Source organism: Pinus tabuliformis, chromosome 1_1, assembly GCF_031772625.1.
Source record: "Pinus tabuliformis cultivar Carrire ecotype Pingquan chromosome 1_1, CPIR1, whole genome shotgun sequence".
In the NCBI taxonomy this organism is placed as follows: domain Eukaryota; kingdom Viridiplantae; phylum Streptophyta; class Pinopsida; order Pinales; family Pinaceae; genus Pinus; species Pinus tabuliformis.
In genome coordinates this window covers 368528568-368538153 of record NC_142297.1, presented here as the reverse complement: position 1 = coordinate 368538153, position 9586 = coordinate 368528568, and the positions used below count along the sequence as shown (strand labels likewise).

Here is a 9586-nt window from a genome sequence, read left to right as displayed (position 1 = left end):
TAAGGTTTGGAAGTCCAATATTTTTGCTGCATTTTACATTTAATATTTCGATCTCATTGTAGGTGATTTACTTGTGTTTCCAGGAATCTTAGAAACATGTATTTCATCTCGTCACAGACAAGTTAAATTTTGGGGCCACGAAAATGTGGTTTTTACTTAATCCCCCAAGGAAAGTTACGATAAATGTAGAAAATGTTGATGATTTTAAATGGCTCAATTCCCCCTATTTCCCTGTGCTTCACCAACTTGAATCTACAACTATGAAAGAGTATTATTTCAAGGAAGATCACTGGACTACACTCTCAGCAAGTTCCTCCAATTTGAAATATATAAATCCAAAATATTTATCCATAATAAATCATCTTCATTTCTATCTTCCACAACTTTATCCCAAAATGGACAAGATCCTTTTCTGGGATGATGATATTGTGGTGCAGAAAGATTTGATGCCCTTGTGGTGAGTAGATCTTCAAGGAAATGTTAATGGTTCAATGGAAACTTGTGGACAAAGCTTTCGCCAGTTTGACAAATACCTTAATTTTTCCAATCCACACATAGCCAGGTACTTTGATCCTAATACTTGTGGTTGGGCATATGGGATGAATGTATTTGATCTCAAAGAATGTAAGAAACAAGATATAACTGGAATATATCACAAGTGGAAGAACATGGTAAGTGTGTAGTGTGGTTTATTTATGTTAATTCCTGTGATTCTTACTTTAAAGTATTTGAAGTAAATCTGAAGTAATTAGCTAGAAAACTTAATGGGTTTTTCTTTGTTCGATTTCTAAGTTTTTCTTTTGTTGTATGTCAGAATGAGGATAGAGTGTTGTGGAAGCTTGGAATGCTACCCCATAGATTTTCACATTGGTTTCTTCTAAATCAAGAGTAGTAAGTGCTTCCATTTGTATTTGGTGTTCATATCCTTTGTTTCTTTTAAAGTTGCAGTCTGTGTGTCAATATTTCTACTTTTCATTCTCTTTTTCATGATCGGTAATTGATATGAATGTTTCAGTGCACCTGAGAAGATCAAGGCTATGGGTCATGTCCTATCCAAGGCTAGAGAACACTTTTATGGTTGTACGATAGTAACAAAGAAGTTTCAAGCCATGCTTCAGTTTGCAGATGAGCAAGTGAGGACCTTGGAAAAGAAAAGTGAATTTTTAAGTCAGGCAACAACAAGGTCTGTTCCTAAGGGCCTACACTATCTGTCTATGCGATTGACCATAGATTATTACTTTCTTCCTCTTGAAAAGCGATAAAAAGGACAAGTTGCAGGATCCAACTCTTTATTACAATGCATTACTTTGTGACAATGTATTAGCTGCATCTGTGGTTGTGAATTCAACTGTCATGAATGCTAAGGTGAAGTGTTATTAATTTAAATTACTCTAAAGTTTGGAAGTCCAACAGTTTTGTTGCATTTGAAATTTAATATTTGGATCTCATTGTAGGTGATTTACATGTGTTTGCAACAATCGAAACATGTATTTCATCTCATCACAGACAAGATAAATTTTGGGGCCATGAAAATGTGGTTTTTACATAATCTCCCAGGGAAAGCTGCGATACATGTAGAAAATGTAGATGATTTTAAATGGCTGAATTCCTCCTATTGCCCTGTGCTTCATCAACTTGAATCTGCAGCTATGAAAGAGTATTATTTCAAGGCAGATCACTTGACTACACTCTCAACACATTCCTCCAATTTGAAATATATTAATCCAAAATATTTATCCATGTTAAATCATCTTCATTTCTATATTCCAAAAGTTTATCCCAAAATGGATAAGATCCTTTTCTTGGATGATGATATTTTGGTGCAGAATGATTTGACGCCCTTGTGGTCAGTAGATCTTCATGGAAAGGTTAATGGTTCAGTCGAAACTTGTGGAGAAAGCTTTCGCCGGTTTGACAAATACCTTAATTTTTCCTATCCGCACATAGCCAGGCACTTTGATCCTAATGCTTATGGTTGGGCATATGGGATGAATGTATTTGATCTCAAAGAATGGGAGAAACAAATATAACTGAAATATATCACAAGTGGCAGAACACGGTAAGTGTGTAGTGTGGTTTATTTATGTTAATTCCTATGATGCTTACTTTAAAGTATTTGAAGTAAATCTGGTGTAATTAGCTAGAAAACTTAATGGGTTTTTCTTTGTTCGATTTCTAAGTTTTACTTTTATTGTATGTTAGAATGAGGATAGAGTGCTGTGGAAACTTGGAACACTACCCCCTGGATTGAACGTTTTATGGCTTGACCCATTCTTTGGACAAGTCTTAGCATGTGCTGGGTTTAGGATATAATCCTAGTGTGGACTGTTGAGAGCTTGACATTGCAGTTGTTTTTCATTACAATGGGAACATGAAACCTTGGCTAGAGCTCGCAATGACGAAGTGTAGGCCTTATTAGACAAAATATATAAAATATGATCATCCTTTCTTACAACAATGTAATATAAATGAATAGTTTTGACCTCAATATTCATACTCCAATAGATTTTCAAATGTAAAGTGTAAAGGCCCTTGATTCTGGTTGATAATTCATTCTAATTCATTTGTTTTTGGAGTTCTATAGAAGGTTTCTAGTTTATGGCTTAATGAGTCATGTTTTTGGAGGTGCAGTGGCCTAGCCAAGTTTAAGATTTACAAATTTTATGTCCTCATTGTATTCCTTGATAGTTGGAAGTAAACTCATATATAATTATTCTTTTCTTTGTTAGTTAACATTTCTCTTTCATCAAGTAATTACACAAATTGTTCTTCCAAGAACACAAAGAAGTACGAGACACAAAGATTTACGCTTTCAAGGCAGGGAAAAACCTCTCAATAGGAAAAAACACAACAATCCTCCTCTTATTGAATTTATTCAAAATGAGATATCCAACACAAGACAGAAGAGTACCTCCAAGTTAGCCCTCCTCTTTACGTCAAGGTCAATAGTTGAGTCTCTGCCTAGTCAAAGTTAGAAGCAACTTTTGAATTTTTGTGCTTATCGTAGGTTTAGTCTCTTATTATAATACAATGACTTCCAACTACAGACTCTTTACCTTCTATTACTGATCTTTGGCTACTATAGCAAACCCTTGACTCTTTACCACAGATACTCAGATCCTGCTACAAATAGATAGCTTTATATTGAGATTCGGCTTAGTCACAGACTTTGGTTTCTTCAAGTGTTGTAGACTTCTTTTTATCCTTAGTTTCTCTTCTTCTATTGGATTACAGACTTCGAGCTTTTTCACTTTCTTAGTTGCTACCCAAGAAAGGTCAAATATAGGCTAAAACACCTAGATATCATTCTCCATGAGCTTTGACTTAACTAAACAAAGAGTGACTATGCTTGGATTGTTCCCTTTGTAATGTTGAAATGCCATGTAATCTTTGCGTGTGACAAGATGCAATAGCCCTAATTTGACAACACTAAAACTAGCTCAATTTAGTGTTTAACTACCACGACCAATTCCTTCATTTTCCCATAGCAGCTATGGTGCAATAGTCTCACATGGAGTGAGGGTTAATTTCCACATGGACATCTCTCCTTTGAAAATGAAGGCAATGTGCTAGGCTCTCATCTAATATATGTTCCTAAGATATAATAAACTTATGGTGTATGATTTATCATCATTTTTACTCCTTAGTTATATTATATGTGCTCCCTATCTTTGTGTTCATGGCTGAAATAAATAACTCTCCACTGAATTTCTATTAGCATCATTCAGAAACTCTTGATTGATTGATGCTCTATGAAACACATCAGCTTTGAGTTACTCATAATCCACTTTCTTGTTGAGTTAGAGATCAACTACCATGGTTCTAAAGCTGTTACATTTCCTCAAGCAGTTGCTAATTTGGTTTATATACGATTGTTGAGAATTTCTCTCTCCTTACCTAGAGTGTTCTTAAGCGCTCTTGGGTGGATTTCTACTTACTAGAGTCATTTCCCTCTCCCCTGAGCATTATTTTCATTTGCTGGGGTGAGTTTAAGCTCAATATTGGTTGTCTAAGAGGCCATAGGTACTAGACAAGGCCATACATAACTGTAGGAGATCATTGGCTTTCCAATTTCCCTTCATTCCCATAAATCCATCGAATACATGGGTCCTGAAATCTACAGGGCAAAGAATTCTTGATGTCTATTTATGGTAGAATGTAATTATATTATAATGTTGTTAAATTGAGATTCATTACTTGAGTGATTCAAATTATATGTTGTTCCATTGGTATTAGGAATCATTACATGAGAATCCATTAAGTACAATTATTCACCAATAATATCCAGAGGTTGTTCTGTACTAGAATGATGATTGTCTAGTATGATGTATAATGAGGATAAGGTTGAAGAAATGAATGAGGAGAAATTGCATTCAAGGGGCAGTGTGGATGAAAGTTGTACTGTAGAAAAAGAAAATACAACAACATGGACCAATATGGACAAATTCTAATGAAGAACATGTAACATCAGCCAACTTCGATGAAAACACAAAGTGTGAACAGTTTGAGCTCTCCGATTTCGCACTTATTGCATATTCAACTGGTGGATCTGTATCTTCTTGTATTGATAATATGGAAGATCAAGATTACATACAACAATGTATACACACTGTTACCTTAAGGCAAAGTGTTGGGCAAAAGACCCTCAAGGAAAACTCCCCTGAGACAAGTATCAAGTCAGTGAGCAAAACCTGTTGTAAAGATGCTAGCAGTCAATTGTCCAAGGGTGATTTTTGGATGCCCTCACAAGAACTAAATATTGTGTCCCACTACCCAAAGTATCTTATCTCAACTAAAAGGGTATGATAATAAATGCTTATGCGAAAGAGTCACAACACATTTATCTTTGGTTGAGAGCTTATCCATATTGCCCATGATGTAAATAGTTATAATGTCATGTTGAGTAGATTTGTGGCACACCTTAAGAAGGTATCATTATCGAATGGGGGCTAGAAATCTAAAATGTTATCCACTGAATTAGATATAGGATTATATTTGTCTAGATGGGAAGGTTGATATAGTTTGAGCTTGTAGGAATTAATTATTGGAGAATACCCTATTGTACAGGCAACTTTGGGTTGAATGAAATTTGATGAACCTACTGTAGAATATGTGAGCTAACTTTTTTATTTTTAATATATTTTTGCCTTATACTATTTCTTATGATGGATGGGATATGATATGTAGGATGCTTTTCACTCTATAGAAGATATTCATGGCCTTGTGTATGGTCAAGAAGATTCCTAAACCTCAAATGACAACAATCTGCTATTCAAAGTTAACAAAGATATTTTGGATATTAGAAATTCATTTGTATCATGCTTATGCATGGTACAAGCTCTATATCCTCCAAAAAAGCTACAATAAATACTTAGCATAGAAGGATTTTTAGCTGATGCCATCATCTGAATTGTTGGCTGCCATTGTGAAATGGGATGAGGGAAATGTGTAAAAAAATCATATTCTAGAAACCATTTATCTTTGGTTGGGAGTTTACCCATATTGCCAATGATGTAAATAGTTATAATCTCATGTTGAGTAGATTTTTGGCACACCTTTAAGAACGTATCACTATCGAATGGGGGCCAGAAATCTAAAATGTTATGTATTGAACTAGATATAGGATTATATTTTTGAGATGGGAAGGTTGATATAGTTTGATCTTGTAGGAATTAATTATTGGAGAATATCCTATTGCAGAGGAAGCTTTGGGTTGTATGAAATTTCATGAACCTACTATAGAATCTGTGAGCTAAATTATTTTTATTTTTAATATATTTTTGCCTTATACTATTTCTTATGATAGATGGCATATGATATGTAGGAAGCCTTTCGCTCTATAGAAGATATTCATGGCCTTATGTATGGTCAAGAATATTCCTAAACCTAAAATGAAGACAATCTACTCTTCAAAGCTAACAAAGATATTTTAGATATTAGAAAGTCATTTGTATGATGCTTATGCATGGCACAAGCTCTATATCCTCCAAAAAAGCTACAATAAATACTTAGCATAGAAGGATTTGCAGCTGATGGCATCACCTGGATTGTTGGATTCCATTTCATTTATGCCCTATGATCACAAGCATGGGGCTCACCATTTTGAGCTAGAGAATGATAAGGAAAGAAGTTCAAGAATGGATAGTCTTCTAAGTTTTGGGATTTAGTTTGGATTCTAAAATGGATACCAGAGAAGTGGTAAGTTATTTCAATGAAAAGGCTTAAGTTCATCTATCACTGTTTGAGATGTTTGTATTTGTATAGGTTTTCCTAGTATAAGTATTATATTTTATGCTTAGTTCAAGGAGTTTCCTTCCAATATGTCTAATAATAATATGTTTTTTGGGCAGTTGTCATGCTCAATACTTCTATCTGAAGTGGTAAGTAATAGGTACAAAGATCATTAACGATTTTATTTTTGAAATTAAGTCTTTCCTTGATGTTGCTGAGAAGTCAGAGCACACATATATTCTTCTACACACTTTTTATGCTTGTACAGGTTACCTCCCATATGTCTTTCCATATGTACCTTGTACCTTGTTACCTCCAAACTTGCAAGTAAATTGTTACCTTCCATATGAAGAATTATCAGCCACTGAGATAGAAATCAATGTTTCACCTGCCAAATGTCCCAATGTTCAATCAAAAGAAGTACCCATAGCAGCAACTCCACCTCCTGTCCTAGATCTTCTTGGTTATTTGATAGGTTTAGGCAATGCACTTGTCCCTAGAGATTAGTGAGTAGTAGGCTCTAGGTGGGTATTAGATAGCCAATTCCATTTAATTTTGAAAATAACAAATGGAAAAAATTGGCTTTATTGTTGTTAGATGTCAATTGTATTTACTATGATAAGCGTCAACGTGATTAAAGCAACTTGTGATATTTGGTTAATGCTTTGTGCAGGCCTCCATTGCCTGTTTTACTTGAAACATTAGTATGTCAAGGCCTTCAGATCAATGGGAAACTTATATGGCATGATGGTCAAATTTTTTACAGCTTGAAGCTTTAGAATAACTCTTTTGGTCTTGCAGCTACTGGACCTCTACAGGTATAGTTCATAAAATGTGACAATAGTTGAGATATTAGTTCTATTTACTGTAAATATTGCTAGTTTAATAGGATGTAGATGCACATCTATTTTGATTCCTTTTCCTAAGTTTCATTCCTGATAAATTAGGTGCCACCATTGCAGCATGGTAGCTCAGCACGCACACTACTACCAATGGTACTATTTCAAAACATATCTCTTGGACTGGTAAATGCTCTTTTGTAGGTGGAAGTGAAAAATAATCAACTTGTTTGGTATTTTAATGATAATAATTCATTTGAAGTTTTATTCACTGAGGATGGCAGGATGGAGCGTGCAACATTTCTGGATGTAATAATGAATGATAGGATCTAAATTTTAAGCTTTGGAAGTTTTCTTCATTGAGGATGGCAAGATGGATCATGCAACGTTTCTAGAGCTAATAATGAATGCTTGGTCCATTCCCTCTCCGCCACTCTGCCTGTGCCTTCGACTGTGATGGATTTTTTAGGACTTTTGTGTCAGAAGGACTGGGCAGGATGGACAAGTCCAAGAGATCAAAAGGGGAAGAGGAAGAGCACATAGACGGTGATCTTGTTCTCTCCATTGAAAAGTAGTAGGAAATCCAGGATGAGCTTGAGAGGGTAAGTTCTCACGCACTCTGAAAAATGCTTTTTGGGGTTATTTTATTTTATTTATTTATTTTTAAATTGGTTTTTTTCTTATCTTTTTTTAAAAAAATTTGCCCATTCCTTTCACTGTGTATTATTTTTTTCATTAATTGGTGCATCTGTGGATTGATTGAACTTTTGCTTGTCCATGGGCTGCTTGAGAATGATTTGTTACAACCCTTAAGAGCGGGTTTGAGGAAAAGAGCGATTTTTCATTAAACCCACACTTCATCTTCATATTCTTTCACTCTTTTAGATATGGACGTTTTGATTGGTTTACATATATTGTTTTTCCAAGAGTGTCGGGAAAATTATTTCAAAGAAAAATTGAAACTAGAACATCCTCAAATTAGTTATTTCAGTTTTTTTGCCATATCCATTTATTGTTCGGTCGTGAGTTGGTAAAGCTTGGGGTTCAATAAATGTAACTTTTTATGCGACAATTCTTGATCAGTTACAGTCTGCCTGTTTATGATTAGGTTCATAATGACCTGGTGACCTAAGGCTCTCTCAATGTAGTACACTGCACTCCTAAATCCCTTATGGTCTCAATTACAGCCTGCACGTTTATGATAAGGTCATAGTGGCCTAGTCACCTGGGGTACACTCACCCTAGTCACTGCCCCCAAAAGATCTAACAAGGTTGCTATACTTAATGGCAAAAGCTCACAATTCTATTCAGCACCTGCCCTTAGGGAAGGGTAGACCTGCCTTACCTATATGGTTGTTGACAGTTGGCTTATTCTTACATTCGTCTTTTTATTAGTTGGTGGAAAGATTTCTTGGAGGAATTAGTGGATAGAGTTTAAGTTGGATTCTGGATGATCATTAGAGTATTCCTAGATTACATATTTGTAATTTCATAGTTTCATTCAATTGAGGAAAAACCAGATTCATTGTATCATTTTTGTTTTCCCTTTCCCCACTTATATGGCGATGTTGCAGCTTTGGATTTTATTTTTTCCTTCTACTTGTTCTCTCTGAGATTGAATCTAAAGTTTCCAGTACCTGGCAGACCCTTTTTCTCTTCTATCATAAGATGCATATGTGTGTAAACCTATGTAGTTGATGAAATAAGTTTGGAGTGGATTGAAATAGTGAGATTTTGCTGTGGTGGTGGTTATGAATCATTTTTTCAATTGAGCGTAGCATGTCTATATGATATAATGGAGAAAAATGGAAAAAAAGTGAAATATTTAAAGGATGCATTGAGCTGCTCTCTTTTGGTTATTCATCTCCAATTATGTTGAATGTTAGAAATGGGGGCCAAATTCAAAACTTTTTTTCTTTCATGAGACTGCAGAAATCAATCTCCAAATGAATTGAAAATGTCCTGGTGCACTCTGGGTTGTTCTATCACTAGTCTTACATTGGATGTTTGTATTCAAGTCACTCAGGTTATTATTTTTTTTAGTTATTATATGATGTCCAACTGTCTGGGGCCTTCTACATGGGTAAATTGCGCTTGGGTATTATGGAAAATTGAGTCCTCAATTATTTTTTGTGCTTTTCCTTTCACTACAGGGTCTTTAACATTCATTACTGTTTTATACACTGAGCATTAAAAATCATCTTCCCTTCTTTGTGCTTTGCCTTTCACTACAGGGTCTTTAACATTCAATATTGTTTGATACGCTGAGCATTAAATATCATCTGCCCTTCACCATAAACCATAAAAAAAATAAGGCTTTCTTTATATATAATTTATTTGAATGAAAAAAAGGGAGAGAGCTATCGTTTCAATTTCTCTAGCGTGGCATACACCAAATTGTGAAACACATCGTTTTAATTTGATCAGAATAACCATGCAGTTCATCGAATTAAAAATCAAATTATATCAAAGCTAGAAATCAGAATACCCATTTTTAAAAATCCCCCTATCAGGGA

The 9586-nt window shown here is 34.8% G+C and overlaps 1 pseudogene; it reads left to right on the top strand.

Annotated features, from left to right (window-relative positions):
- The first annotated feature begins 395 nt into the window (after positions 1-395).
- LOC149213147 (polygalacturonate 4-alpha-galacturonosyltransferase-like) lies at positions 396-2476 on the top strand (annotated as a pseudogene).
- Positions 2477-9586: the final 7110 nt, after the last annotated feature.